The sequence below is a fragment of the Falco punctatus genome (assembly GCF_963210335.1).
Source record: "Falco punctatus genome assembly, chromosome: 14".
Classification (NCBI taxonomy): Eukaryota; Metazoa; Chordata; class Aves; order Falconiformes; family Falconidae; genus Falco; species Falco punctatus.
Genome location: NC_137594.1, coordinates 3,922,911 through 3,937,695, shown reverse-complemented (window position 1 = coordinate 3,937,695; position 14,785 = coordinate 3,922,911). Strand labels below are relative to the sequence as shown.

At 43.5% G+C, this 14,785-nt stretch overlaps 1 long non-coding RNA gene across 5 annotated transcripts in view; it reads left to right on the top strand.

Moving 5' to 3' along the window:
* Positions 1–14,785, top strand: part of LOC308073065 — a 146,933-nt gene extending 132,148 nt beyond the window's left edge. For all 5 annotated transcript variants that reach the window (XR_013931887.1, XR_013931888.1, XR_013931889.1 and 2 more), the window contains one exon: positions 1–14,785. This exon is cut by the window's left edge and continues 29,814 nt beyond it. This is a non-coding gene — a long non-coding RNA (uncharacterized lncRNA).

Sequence of the window (14,785 nt, the reverse complement as noted above, 5' to 3'; positions counted from 1 at the left end):
CCTGCAGCAATCTGGAGTTTATCCTAAAGGACTGTAGTAAACTCATTACCGCTGTGGCTCTCCTTCATCGCAACTTAACAGCTTTTTATGGATTTTTGTTGGATCTGAGTTAAAGTACTCAAAAAGCAGTGATGTCCTGCCAGTGATTTAACTCGAACCTCAGACAAAAATGTTCCCGTTGCTCAAGCCTGCGGACCAGGGAGATGTTTCTTTTTAACAGAAACACTTCTTTTTCCCAGATCCCTAGAGAAAAAGCAGACAAACTCGCTTCAAATATTTTACCTTTAACACACCGCGTTTTGTTGTAAGCCCAGGACGGTGAGATGGGCAGGATTCACTCCAGGCAGGCTCTGGCACTAAGATGATTTTGCAGCCCATTAAAATGGGACTGAGAAATTCACACCAAAGGCTGCACTTACTGGAAATCAGTCCCTGAAGGGCAAAACGCTGGTGTTCCTGCAGTATTTTTACAAGCCAGGTGTGCTGGCAAGAAAGCTGAAGTGGTCCTGGGGGGCAGGTAGCTTGACAGCTTCTCTGCAACACATCTCTGCAGGTTCATTGAGACTCTCCAAACCCAAAGCAGTTTGCTCCAGGCACTCTGGTCCTCTGTGGTTGTATAGGGTATAGGACGTGGAGCATCCCACCTGTCCCTCATTCCCTGCTCCTCTGAATTTGGGACAGCCCGGAAAGGATCAGTGCCTTGGGTGTTACGGGTGGCAGGGAGTCAGGAGGGGGATTTGAGTGGTCAGGTCAGAGCCAGGGGACGGGTCTCTGAGTAATTGCATGCCATCACTTATTGGGAAATATAGATGCCAAAAGTATAACAAGGCAAAGGCCAAAGCAAAAACATCACCAGAAAGCCATGAAGTCCCCTCTGGGACTGGGATAAAGCACTGGAGGCAGCAAGGAGCAGGACAGCCCCATGCACACACCCACCATCATCTCAGCCCACCCCCACCCCAGCTCACTGAGCCCCACGGGTCCTGCAGCAGGAGGTGCTGAGCCCTCGCTGTCCCAGGCGGTACTCAGCACACCAGGTCACCCAGCAGTTAACACAGCCTTGCACTCAGCACCATAAAACATGCCCAGTTTTCTTCTTATTGCTTAAGCATAAAAATCCCCTTAAAAAAAAATAATTAAAAAAAAATAATTTGGGGTTTATGCTCTTTCCACTCACTCCTAACAAAGAACTGTTTCTTTCCTTTTTTTCTGGGAGAAGTCGGGAAACCCTCGGAGTTTGCACATGCAAGCAAGGGCGAGCATCTCCACTTTTCCTGCCGGTGACAAGGGCAGCAGTGATATAATGAAATGTACATGTTCTAAGTGGGGCTTCTTCATTTTTAAACAGTTGCCAAAGCTACATAAATGGGACTCCTTCTTTTCTGACCCTTTGCCCTACTTCAAATGAGCTTTTAAACCCTTTGGAAAACATGCGGTTTTACTTTCAACTGCATTAACGCTCATAATGTGTTATTTTGGCTCTCCTTGTATATTCAGGTTGAAGGCATAGATTTCATAGATTTCGCCTGGTAATGTTGACAAGCAAGCCTTACGCAGGGGCTATCAAGCACCCAAGTCAGCATCTTTTAAAGCTCTGTTAGCTCAGCTGTATTTTTCTTTGTACACCCAAATACTTCTGGACATTACAGGAGTCTCCGCACTCAACATGCTCCAAACAGTTCATATATAATGCAGTGAGTGTCCGCCAAGGGTACGGATGGTGTCAAAACTCACCTGGGGTTTACAACGCACTAAAGAAAATACTGGTGGCATCTCGCCCCGCTGGCAGCCCTCCAAAAACCCCGAGCTCGGTACTCGTGCCAGCACATGGAGGGACAAAGCCAGTGTGTACCAAAGCGCGGCAGGCCTGTCCGCCTTCGCCATCGGTATTTATTCAGGTTTGTGCAACGAGAATTTGCATTTTAAAAGAGCAATGCTGCAGCTGGAGCGAACTCGGGCTGCGAACGAGAGGGGAAAGGGCAGAAATGCAGGAAACTTCTGTGCTTTTCAGGGGTGCTGAGGTGTCTTTGCCCTGCAAAACCCCTGTGCAGGAGGCTCTGCAAGTGCCTGTCTGCAGCTGCCCCGTGCTGTATGGATATTTTTAGTTGTTGGCATATAGTGGCTTCCACAGTCTGTGCTTTGTTGATGGGTTTCAAAGCTATAGACATGTGGCAGCTAAGTTGTTTTACTGTAAACCACCGGAAAGTCATCGAGTAGTGAACAGGTTTTGACCTGATATGTCTAAATAATGTCTTAGAGAGGGGATTACTGAGTCTGTTCACCCCACAAACAAGGAACACAGCTCCTGCAGTAAAATTAGAGCCTCGTCTCCCTTGGCTCCTGCTATAAAGAGCAGAAAGAGTTTGGTTCCTAAAAAAAGTGGCTCCAAGCAGCCCAGCTCCCAGCCATGACTTCTGGATGGGGGTTTTTCAGTTGAACTATTTTATTAGGTCTGGTGAGACATCTCCCATTTCTCTTTCCCACCCTCCACTCCCACCGAAGCAGTGAATCCTATTTCACAGCACTCCTTCCCTGCAGGCATCCCAGGGAAGCCACAAAACATCAAGAATTTTGAGAAATGCAACCAAAGACCAAGGTGACATCAAGGGTCTTGACATGAGAACTTAAATTTCAGGCTGCAGGTGATGGTCAGGCACATAAGGTAGCCACATCCCTCAAAAATCCCGGTTTTTTTATCCACAGAGAAAGGGAAAGTGGCAGGGGGAATATCCTTGGCAGAACACATTTATGGAGAAGCATCCTGCCACACAAAATTTTGGGGTATGTGACCAACTATTTAAAAAGTTATAGTGGATTTTGCTTCAGGGAAGCTTATTGTTAAAGTCGTATCTATTTCTTAGGGCTTAAGTAATAACTTAAAGCACTCCTAGTTCTAGCACACTATTAACAGTATAATTAATTCTCAGCAGCAGGTAACAGAAACCTTTCTTTTTCACTTTTTTCACTTCATCATCTCAGAGTCAGACCTTCAGCCTTCTTCCAGGATCCCTATCAAACAGATGGCTTTTATACTCATAAACATGTTGAGCTCAATTTTCCTCCTGCTGAGCAAGAGATTCAAACAAACCAAACTTCCATACTACTGCTAGGAAATTCCAAACATCTAGAAATACTTTTACAGACGTTTCTTGGCAAGTGACTCTTAGAAATGTGTGTGGTTCAAAAAAGCCAACCCCGAAGCAATGGATTTCACTTATGAAAATAGCTGGTTAAAAAAAAAAAGGGGGGGGGGGGGGCAGGAATAAAAAATAAGAGAAGAGGCAGACTTCTATCTGCATAACCAAGTTTAGGAGGCCAGGGACAAAGCATATTTTGTCCCATATTTTAGTTCATGCTCGTTTGTAAGTTGGGACCTTTCAAGCTAAACTGGATTGACTTTTTAATGAACAGTGTCCAAATTTGAGACAGCCTTGGCAAATTTCTCGGTTCAGGGATGGAAGTTGGTGGTTCAACCACACTTGGAGCTTAGGCCAGGCACATTTTTGGTGGTTAAGACTAATTTTAGAGGGTGAAATTTAAGGGATGCAAATTCATGCAAGATAAAATCCTCACAGAACCAAAGTATCACAGTTCGATGTTTCTTTATAGCAGAGCTCTCTTTGATTTAAGGTCTCCTTGTTTTCAGAAAGACTGTTCTCACTCCTGTTTACGAGACTTTTATCCTGTTAACTAATCTCTGGGTACAGCTAATGCTGATACATGAGTGGATGCCTCCGTCAAACGCTGTGACAGTAACCCAGATATTTCACCTAGTAAATACATGAGACACATCGCTGTCTGCCAAGGGTTGTGGTGGCAGACAGAAAACCTCTCGCTGATGCATGCGGGGGAATTTCCAGAGGGATTCAGCCATGAGCAATGTAGGGAATGGAGGAGAAGTGGGGAAAATTGAAGAAAGCCAGATCGATACGATAACCACACGGGCCAGCATTGGTTGGAAACTCAACACGAAGTGCAGGATATGTTTTCAACATTTCCTGAAGGTGAAATGGCATTCACGGGCACGGCTCCGGTGTGATGAAATATCGCAGCACTAACCCCAGTGTTCGAGCTTTGGACTACTGGCTGGATGAGTAAGATATATTTAATGAGGTTTGGAAACCTGTGATGCCACCACTTCTCCCCTCTCATTTTCCAAGCTTTAACCCTCCCCACAATTTTTTCCTTATAATGGCTCTCTCTGGTTTGGTGGGTTTCTCAGTATTCTGCATTTTCCTCTCTCTGAGTTCGTGTTTGTTACATATGAAACCATCTCCAAACCCCTGGGAAAAGCCTCATAAAAATTCAGGAATTATATCATCTCCATGCTGTTTTTAAGGAAAAAACAATCTAGTTTTTTGGAAAGACTCTACTGAGCATTAGCAGCGCTCTCTCATCCACGTTCTCTGTGTGTGTCTGGTTACCTTGCCCTGAGCCAAACAGCTTCATTAAATCTCATTTAAGTGCTGGCTGCGGTCAGCTGTTGTGACTCCAGCCCAGGCTGGAGCAGAAAATTGACAACCTTAAACACAAAGCACATCTCATTGGGCCAATATTATTTTCATCTTCCTGAACATCATTGTCTGATCTGTACAACCAATTAAACCCACTGTTAGTCTTGGCCCTGTGTCAACAAAATATGTGTGGATCAGACAAATACGGGACTTCAAATACGCAGGCATATTTTTTGGCTAATACTGTCAGATAAGGCAGCGTTATCTGCACCTTTTCTCGGAGCTGGCTCTAACCCTATTGAAATTGTTCTATTTTACAAGCCGTATGTCAACAGTACCTGTTTATGGAAGGTGACACCGTCTCCCCCCTGCTGCTGGTGTTATCGATGAGGAAGCACTAAGTGGGCGTGTGAGTATTTTTAAAGTACACTGCAAAAATAAAATAACAAGGGAGCCCTTGATTTATCCATCTGTTAACAAAATAATGAGCCTGCCACCTACAAATGTAGTGTTCTGTGCAGCATTCCCAGGTCTTCTGGACTCATTTTTAGAAGAAATCCTTGTTTCTTCTCACAAAAGAAAATATTGACTGTATCTTGGAAATCAAACCATTTATTTTCCTGATATTTGGTGGTCAGCCTACAGCTAGATTTTTTTTTTTTTTTTTTTTTTTTGCCTGCTATGACAAGTGGTGTTGGTCCTACTGAGTTGGGAGTACAGTTCGGAGACTGAAATTGCCATCTTCATCTAATTGTGCTTTCCTGAAGCCAGTCACTGAACGTCTCGATGAATGTCAGAACCAGCAAGAGACCAAGAACTTGAAATCCTACCTGCAGTGTCTGCACAAGAACTAGAGATGCTTCTGTTATTTTCCATATTAAAAGCCTTAACTGAGTACTTTAGACTACTATGTCACGCAGGCACATATAGAACTATGTATATGCAGGAATTAATCAGTTCCAGTTTTTAGAGTTATGTTTCTGGGCTGATGATCAACACCACACAGTACCTTTCAAAGCAGTTTTCAGAGTTGTATAAACTGTCTCTGTCCCTGCCTGAAGCAAGCAAACTGACAAAATCCCCAGAGGTGGATGTGTCCATCAGATGCTCACAGGTGCAACAGCACACGCTGATAGCAGCGTTACCATACCCTGCTTTGGGTCCCCAAGACTCTCCTAGAGAAATGGCTTTCACTTACATCCATTCAGAACTGTGACAAGAGCTGTAAACAATACTCAAAAGGGTGTAGCCGCACTTGGAAAATTCAGAGCTTCGGTTTTCCTATAATATGTATAAGTGGGTGGGTGTTTGTATGCGTATGGGTGTGTATCTGTGTTTGGGGTACTGTTAGAGCATTGCACATGCTGGAAGCAAGCAACAAGATAACACGGTTATAGAAGGCATCAGTTTTGCATTTTGGGGATCGAACTTCAGGAAGAAAAGCTGTGAATATTATTTGAACAATAGAAGGATAAATAGGTATATGCTTACATGTATGAATACTCAAAAAATATATTCATATGATGATCAGATAGATCAGAATATCCTAATTTTTCACACCAATACCTCCTTATCTACCTACACTTTTCCCTGAACATAGTAGCAGAACACACAGAGACTTCTACATTACTAACCTCTCTGCTTATGTAAGTAAAGAAAAAAACAGCTTTCAGCATATGATTTCATATTTCAGTTCCCCTTCCTCCATACGTACTTCTACTCACACTGAGGTAATCTTCTAAGCCTCCATATAAAGCAAATTAATTACTGCTGGGAAAATTATGATCTGGGAGGTAGGGGCAAAACTACTATTACTACTACTACCAGCAATTCCAAGCTTGCCCAAATCTAGGATCAAGAAAGCAGAAGTCCCTTGACATGTCAGCGATGCATTAATACTAGTCCCAAAGGAGAAAAAAAAACAATTTGTCCATATGTTTGCAAAAAAAAAAAACAACTTCAACTTAATTGCATTTCTTTGCTTCACTGAAGACTGTTGACACCAAACACTCTGCATTTGGTGTATCTGATGTTCAAACACACCAAATTCCCAATGCCCTCAGATTTCTGTTTGGATTAAGTGAGGACTTAACATCATAGAAGTAATATTCTTATTTTATAATGAAAATCAGTTATTTTTATTGCATCTTTAAAACATTTTCACCCCTAAGGTGTGTTGAAGGCCTAAGGGACATGCACAGCAACCAAGCTTGCCTTGTGCCGGCTGAGGACAGTGCAGATATGGGCGGAAAACCTTTTCATCAGGGAGTTCTGCTCATTTTACTAACAGAGTGTCCAAATGTGTTTTTATAGAGAAAACAATGTGTACGCACGGTTTGCTATGGTCAGACAGCAGTAGCCTCTTGTTACGTGCTTAATGAGCTAATAAAGACAAGCAATGAAGAGACCTGGTACCAGACATAGTCCAGCTGTCCCAAAATTATTCCTCCTTCATTTCCCTTTTACCGCAAGGCTGGGTTACAAGCGGGCTAATGCTCACCCTAGCCCAGATGAGGTTTTCTGTGGACCGCAATGGGATTTGGGTCAGGCTCACAGTAGCTGAAACCGAGCAACTGCATTAGAGGGAGGAAAGGAAGGAAAAACAGTTCAACAGTGTGTGCTGGGCCAAATTCAGGAGGTGCACTAGGGAAAAATCGTCCCATCGTTGCTTTTCTAAGGAAATGAGCATCCAGTGCAGAGACACTAATTCATTTCAGAATTATTTAAAATCAGCTTTCTGGGGGGGGGGGGGGGGGGTGTGCACATGGAAAAGCCGGTTTGAGACATAAATATATTCCTTTTGTTGATAGTGGAAGAAACACTGTTTCCTTTGGTCATAGTGAAGAGCAAACAGTTACTTTGATGGTCTTGGCAAATGAAAAAATTTTATTTTTATCAAACAGCAAAGGAAACACTGTGTAACCCTTGCCAATACATTATACGCTACATGACATGTCCCATTTAGCCCCATTGCTCCAAATATGAAATTCTCACAGCACATTTATTTCGCGAGGGGAGTTCCTCATCGCTCTCCTCCCCTTTTGGGTGGGCATGTCCACGACAGTCTCCCTTAGCTCATGGCCAGAGGACAGGGCTCTTACAAAAAGAAAGGCTGTTTTTAAAGCAGTCAAGAAGGTCAGGGAGAGCACGCTGGCAGCTGTTTGATGTGCTGCTCGAGATGGCACAGCATCAGCACAAAGGATTTATTTGGGATCTTTTCTGCAGGTTGCAGCCAACATGCTGGAGGTGAGGGTGGTTGGCCAGCTGGTTGTGTGCAAGGCACCGCCATCACCGGGAGCCTGCCCTTCTCCTCACTCTACAGGACAGGGCTGTCCATCTCCTGACTCGTTTGGACCAGCACAAGGATTCTAGAAAAGACAGTCGATGGAAGGCAGCATTGGCAACACGGAGATGCTCCCATTTCTGAGCCTCCCAGCACCCCAAAGAGCCTTTCCCCGGAGCTCAGGCTCGCCTCTCCAAGGAGATATAAGTCACTGCGTGTGCAGGAGTGAGCTGGAATTAGCAAAATAATCCTGGCTGGGCTCAGGATAGGGTTGGAAGGACTGAGGAGAGTTGTCACTCCCAGCTTGCTCCACCGAGGGTTTGGGTGGTCACAGACAAGGTGTTGGGGTGGTTTTCGTCCTCCCACTGCTGCGAGGAGGGCAGCGGTGGAGGCAGCAATCATAAACATGGGATGCTGTTCGTGTGCATGCTGCTGATCAGTTACCGGTCTCTGCTCTTCTCTGGTTTTCCAGGAAAAGAAAATTTTGGCTTCCTGCTTCTTTCTACATTTTCCTAATTTAATGTTGTGACTGAGTCCGGTGTTTTAAAACACCCACATCCACCACTTTGCAATGAAACCTAATGATAACTATGGATAGTAGCAGCAGCAGCTTGCCACAGTGGGATTTCTGAAAGCCTTGGCTTTTCAGGGAGGAATTTCTTTCTTTCTTTCTTTCTGTTTTTTTTCACTTCACAACAGCTGGCTCTTAGCAAGCAGACTGGTGCTTAAACCGTCTGATATGATGTGAGAAAGCAAAATAATCACCTGCCAAGGATTTCATCTTCATAAAAGGCAAGGTGTAAGATCAAGTTTCAAAACGTGTAGGAGTTCAGCACACGCTGTGACACCGGCATGAACTCTAAGGAACCAACTTCTGTTAACTTTAAAAACACAACATTCATCTCCTTGCCCTGTCGGACCCTGATTTTGGCAACATCATGCTCTTCTGTGAGGATAACTCAACAGAGAATGGAAAAGAGAAGATAGAAAAAGTGGGAAGGGAGGACGAAGGCTTCAGAAACCGGCACGATCCCCAGCCAGCTCCACCAGAGCCATGTGCTCCTCTCCCAAAATAATATACGAGAGCACTTCTCGTTTGCAACTCAGTCCAAAGTGCTAGCTTCACACTTGGTTACCCAAGGAGAATTTGACCACGTACATGGATGATGGAAAATGGAGAATAAGGGCTTTCTTCTCAGTAGACACATGAAGGGAGTGGGTTCCTCCTGTGAAGAAAATTGTTTGGATGGAGTTTAAGCCTTAATAAAATGTTGGCAGGGTAGTTGTCATGATAAAACTCCCCTGTTAAGCAAGATGAACTTGCGTTACCATTCCAGTCCTGGAGAATTAAAGAGACTGGTTTAGTTTTCATCTTTAATTAGTTTTTTGCCTCATTTGGCTTGGAAAGATAAAGAAAATTCAAGGACCTTGCTTGCTAAGACAGTGATTTTTCTGGCTGAATAAATATTTACATTGTTATAAAATATTTTTATTGGTTTAATGATGGATGGATGGATGGATGGATGGACAGACGGATAGATGGATGAAAATAACATTTATGATTTTAGTGAAAAATTGTGTCTCCCTTCATTGATTCTCATCTTCATTTCCACCTCTGCAAAAGAAAAAACCAAAACAGGTAGCAAAATATGTAATTCTGATTTAGTGGCTACCACGCATTTTTTTCACCCCTGGATCCCAAAGTTTTTTCCAAAAGAGAAATCTGCCCCCTTAGCAGATGGGGAACCAAATGCCTGCTGCTGTCAAAGGGCTTGGGAGGGATCACTCCGCAGATGGTCACAGAGCTGCTGGCCACACTCCCCCTTGCCAGTACTTATGGGGTCTGTCCCTCCGCTGCACTCTGGTTTGAGCCATGTGCACCACCAGCCCAGGCAGATACATTTTCCAGCACTTGACTGCATGTTTCCTGCGGATCTTCAGCATCTGCACACTTCGCGAGCCAAAACACAGAGCTTCCCCCGTCAGCTATAGATGAGGTATTGGCAGCAGGAGCAACTGCAGGCCAGTTGCATGCGTGGTTGTGAGCAAGGCTTGGCTCATTGGATTTATTTATGGCCACGCTCCGTGCTGGGTGCCAAGGCAGGCAGCAACGATGCTGGCTCCTTGCATGCAACACGAATCCCCTCTCCCTCCAGAAATGCATGCAGATTAACTGCCCTGGGTAGATTAAAACCCTGCTCTGAAAACGCTAAATAACGATCAAGTACAATGTGCTTGAGCAAGTAGATCAGTACAGGATTTTCCCTCTGTGCTCCAAATTGTCTGGGTCATAATTTCCAAGAGGTTTCTCAGAGCTACATCCATTTATGTAATTCTGAAGACATTTTTTTTTAATAAACAAGCAGTCCTGACAGGTCACCAAGATCTTACCTCAGTAAGTCTCATAAGAATATGCTCCTGGTGGCCTTTTGCTGTAGCTGTGAGGATCTTGGGTAAAAGACAAGAAATTTGCCTCTTCTATTTCAGATTCACCTGTCTGGGAACTTGCCTGATTTTCCATCTTAGACTAATAACAGATATTGAGCAATGACCTCCTCCTATAAATTTCACCTGGCCCTTTACACAGCAGATATACATCCATATTACAGTGCATGCTCGGCTACAAAAGTGATCATACTAATTAGTGGGTAATCACATGTATATTGTGCATGCATAAAGTGTATAGAAAAGTCTGATTTGGGGAAAATTTTAGCATGATCTTTGCAGGCTGTTGGAGTGGTAAGAGATCCACGGGGAGGCAGCGATCAGCTAATTAGACTTCTCCCCCCTCCTCTTGATTTTTCTTGTCTTCTATTTTCTATGTTGCCAAACGGGTACATTGTAATTACTTCATTAGGAAACTATTAGAAGGGAACAAGAGAAGATGAGTCACTTGCTTTTTGTCCATGCTTTTATCTGATTGTGAGAACTGAAGGAATTTTAAAAATCTTTTCTAGGTCACCGATCCTTCCAAGCACTCATGCTCATCTTCCCTCCTCCCTTCCCTCCGACTCCAAGTGATTCTGCAGAGCCTGGTGTGGATGCAGGAATCTACCCACAAGGAGTAATTTCCAGGACCTGCTTTTCAACAAGAAAACCATTTATTTCCTTTTCATATTTTGCTCTCTCTAGATAAGGAAAAACAGCACGTCAGTACCCTTTTTTTATTTTGCTCTTGTAATAATAATTTCTTGTGAATTACATTTTACAGCTCCCAGGCTTTGGCTCTGTTCAGAAGTTCTCTCAGATTGAAAGTACTGGATGGAAATATTTAAAGGCAAGGAGAAACATTTCAAATCAAATAAAAACCTTCTAAAATCTGTGTGTTACAAAATACTATTCAACCCACATCTAGGTCCTAACTGACAATATATTAAAAAATTGCTTAATGTACTTTGGTTACTTTTTTTTTTTTTTTTAATGAACATCTGGGTGTCTTCATTCTTTCATTTCAACCTCCATGTCAGGAATATGACGAAGAGGAGCCCCCAAACCCCTACTTAAGCTGTAAAATAAGCGATCTGGTTTTCAGAAAAGTTGAGCACTCCACATTCATGAGCAGGGAGGAAGTTTCCAACCCTGTTTAAAATGGACGCCTTAACATTTTTGCATCAGAAATGTATTTATCATCTTCTGGAAAGGAGATCTGGCACATTTTGGAGAAAGCTCCCTCAAAGAATGGGAACCGAGTCCCTTCCTGGCTATTTAATCACAGTATCATCTTGCCATGGTGTTTGCCAAGTCACTTTACCATTGACTTGCCAAAACATGTGAGGTCTGCTTGCCCTAACTGCCGCTTGGATTAAAAGTGATTGACAAGGGATACAATTAAGGTCTAATTCAGAGTTTGACAGGCTTAAATTCCTTTGGTAAGAAAATACTTTGATTCCAGAAAAAAAAAAAATGCTAAAAATATTACTTGGGATAATCATCACAAGTTAATATTTGAATACTTAAGTAGTATTACAGCAAAAGTCAAAAAGAAAATGAAAAGTAATGCTGAGCAGTGGCTGGTTACAGTTCCTTGAAACAACAACAACAACAACAACATGAGGCATTTAGATCAAAATCTCTTTGTGATTTACATATTGATATATACCAGATGTTTCAGAAACAAATGCTGCTACATCCGCTGATGGATTGGCTTCAGCTGCTTGCAGACGGCCACTGGAAGGAGTTCAGTGGGGGTATAATGTCACATTAGTCATTCTCATTTACTTTGTAAGTCCTGTGTTGACCCAACAGTACCTGAATAATTTTTTCACCACAGTAAATTACAGATGGAAGCCTACAGGGGCAGATGTGGGAAAGGGGGTATTTTTCCCAGATGACAGGAGAGGTTGGCTGAGGCTGGAGGGATTAATTTTTCTGTTTATTTTTACACTGTTTTGCTCAGCTTTCTTCCCTGCGTTGGGTAAAAGGCAGAAAATAAAAAGAAGTGGTCAAAACATTTCCCTCTCATTCTGTAGTTGTTTTATTTTCACATCAGGTTATCCTGATGTGGCCTCTCCTAATGCTGTTGGAGGAGATATGTGAACACATCCTTAGGAGCTTTGATGTTTCAGCTGATGTGCATTAAACAGCAAGCCTGAGCCTTGGCAGCGTGTCTTGCTCCAGAGCAAAAACTGGGTAGCGAAATGCTAGAGGTGATGGTTTATACGACAGTTTTCTCAGTTTGAGAAGCAAAGGCCAAGGGCGTAGATGTGGACTGGCTGAACTTTCTTCTAAACAGCGACAACAAACAAACCGAAGCCGCCCATGCAAAGCGAGGGCACGTGGATGTCTGGGCATTTGCAGCGCCTCTAACGCATTGCAGTGTCGTCAAAAGCAAAATGACTGTTGTCCATGCACAAAAAAGGGTAGAAATTCAGGGGCATAAAACCTTCCAGCTCCACTCCTGAGAAGAAAGAATTTGCTTAGAGGTGTAGCATTATAAATCTGCTGTACAAACAACACGCAGAATCCCGCATTAGAGAAAACCAAATAATCAGTGCCTAAGGAAATAGCCAGGATTTAGAGACCTTAAACCCGGGCCCTGCTGTGATACAATAGCCTTATTAAGCATGATATTTTATATACAGTTTTGAGAGTTCGAAGGTTTTGCGTGGTGTTTGGGTAAGGATCAGTGGGATTTCAGAAGCTGTGACCTCATCCCGCATTCGATGCTATCGGAGTTCAGCTGCCGCTCGGCGGCGAAGGGCTGAGAGGTCTGGCCGAGGCAAAGGCAGAGCCGAGAGCAGCACTGCGAGCCTCCGCGTGCACCAGCCTGGAGCCTATGGTTGGTTTTTTGTGGGGGAAGTTCAAGCCCACCCAAAGAATGTTTCATAGTGCTCACCAAGCCAATAAACATTATAGTTATGCAAGGCCACATACCGTAGCTGCTGGCCAAGGCTTAGCTGCGTGACTCCCTTTGACTTTAAAGCAAATTGTGTGGCTAAAACCTCATGCACCTCTTGGAAAGCTTCGGGCTTGGCCTATCCGCCCCAGCCAAAGCATCTGGAAGAGAGGAAAATGTCCCCTGTGACCAGGCATGGCAATTTTCCCCAAGAGGATTAGGTCTTTGCAACCTCAGGACAGTTCTTGCACAATCATGCCTCTCTGGATGCCTGTTTTCCTCTCCAGGAAGGGACAGTTGGAACAGCATGAAACAGAGAGGGCACTGGGGGGGGGGGGGGGGGAGGGGGGGGCGCCTGCTGCAAGTCTGATGACTATTTGTATCTGACTACACAAACTTGCATCCAAAATGCAAGTGTCTGCACTCAGTAGGAAGTGGGAAAGCAATACGGAAGCACTTACAACAGTGAATCACCAATGGGGATTTTCATAAAGCTCTAATTTTTGCAATAGAGCAAGAGGAAAAAGATCCAAAGCCTAGGGAGCGCCACAAAATGGGTTGCCTTTAAGTGTCTGCCTTTAGGTCTGATAAAATCAGATGGCAAGGGATGTTTTCCATGTAGGTTTGGGATTTACAACTGATGAGAGATTATGTGTGGAAAATTGTGTCCGGATTTATTCTGTCTTATAAATTGTGCATTTGGATATGAGACTGCTTGGGTTTAGGCTTGCTTACAAAGTTATCTTTCACCATCCATGTAAACACGTTCACTAGATCATATCAGACTTGCCTAGAGGCTTCATCCAGAATGAGTTTACAAAGATCCTGACACTGGGACAGAACCCTGGAGCCATGGAAACAGATACCTTGGGGATTTCTTAGTTTTTTTCTGTGTAAGAGCTTCCTATCCCAATCAGTTCTGGAGAATGCTTGTGGAGCACCAGGCACGTGGCAAGGACAGCTGGCCCTGTGGCTGAGACCATGGGACAGGAGCACAGTGCTATGACTTCGCTTCTTGGTACCACCATACTTTTCTTCTGTAGGCATCAGCCAGTGAAATAACCACACTCAACACCAGAGTATCTTCATCATAACAGAGATTTTCCTGACATACTACTGCCTGTCAGAGGCCAGTGTGCATTAGATACAAAATCTACTTTATTTTGGCCTCCTTAAATGCTCATATAATAGTCTGGATGGTTGTCATCTGTCATTATGGATATTTCTGTTATCAGATAGGTTAAGTGGGACTTTTAAGCATAAAAAAATACCGAACTTTTCAAAGTGTGATATACATCTGCCATCTGGGCAGAACTGTGGGTGTATTATCTCTGAAACCTGACTTAATCCAGATATACATGGGGAAACTGTGCTCATGGGTATAAAGGAGCATGCCTATTTGAATCCAGAAGTTATTCACAAACTCACCTACTTGGAAGGTCAAGCTACTAAAACTGCCTTTAAAAAATCTAAATACCTTCCCTGATGTTTGCTGAAGACAAACAATGACTGTCTCTTCACTGGCTGTGATATCCATTGGGTCAGGCTGTAACAGCCCAGTAAGTTTTAGAGCGTCATTAATAAAATGTTCTTTCTGCCTGAAAATTAAGTTAACTGAGTCTGATACATTTTATATCCCTTGATGACCCAGCATGGCTAGAGCAAAGTGGGAATACAGAAGCCATCTGATGTACTTTGTCTTCTGCCGCTTTG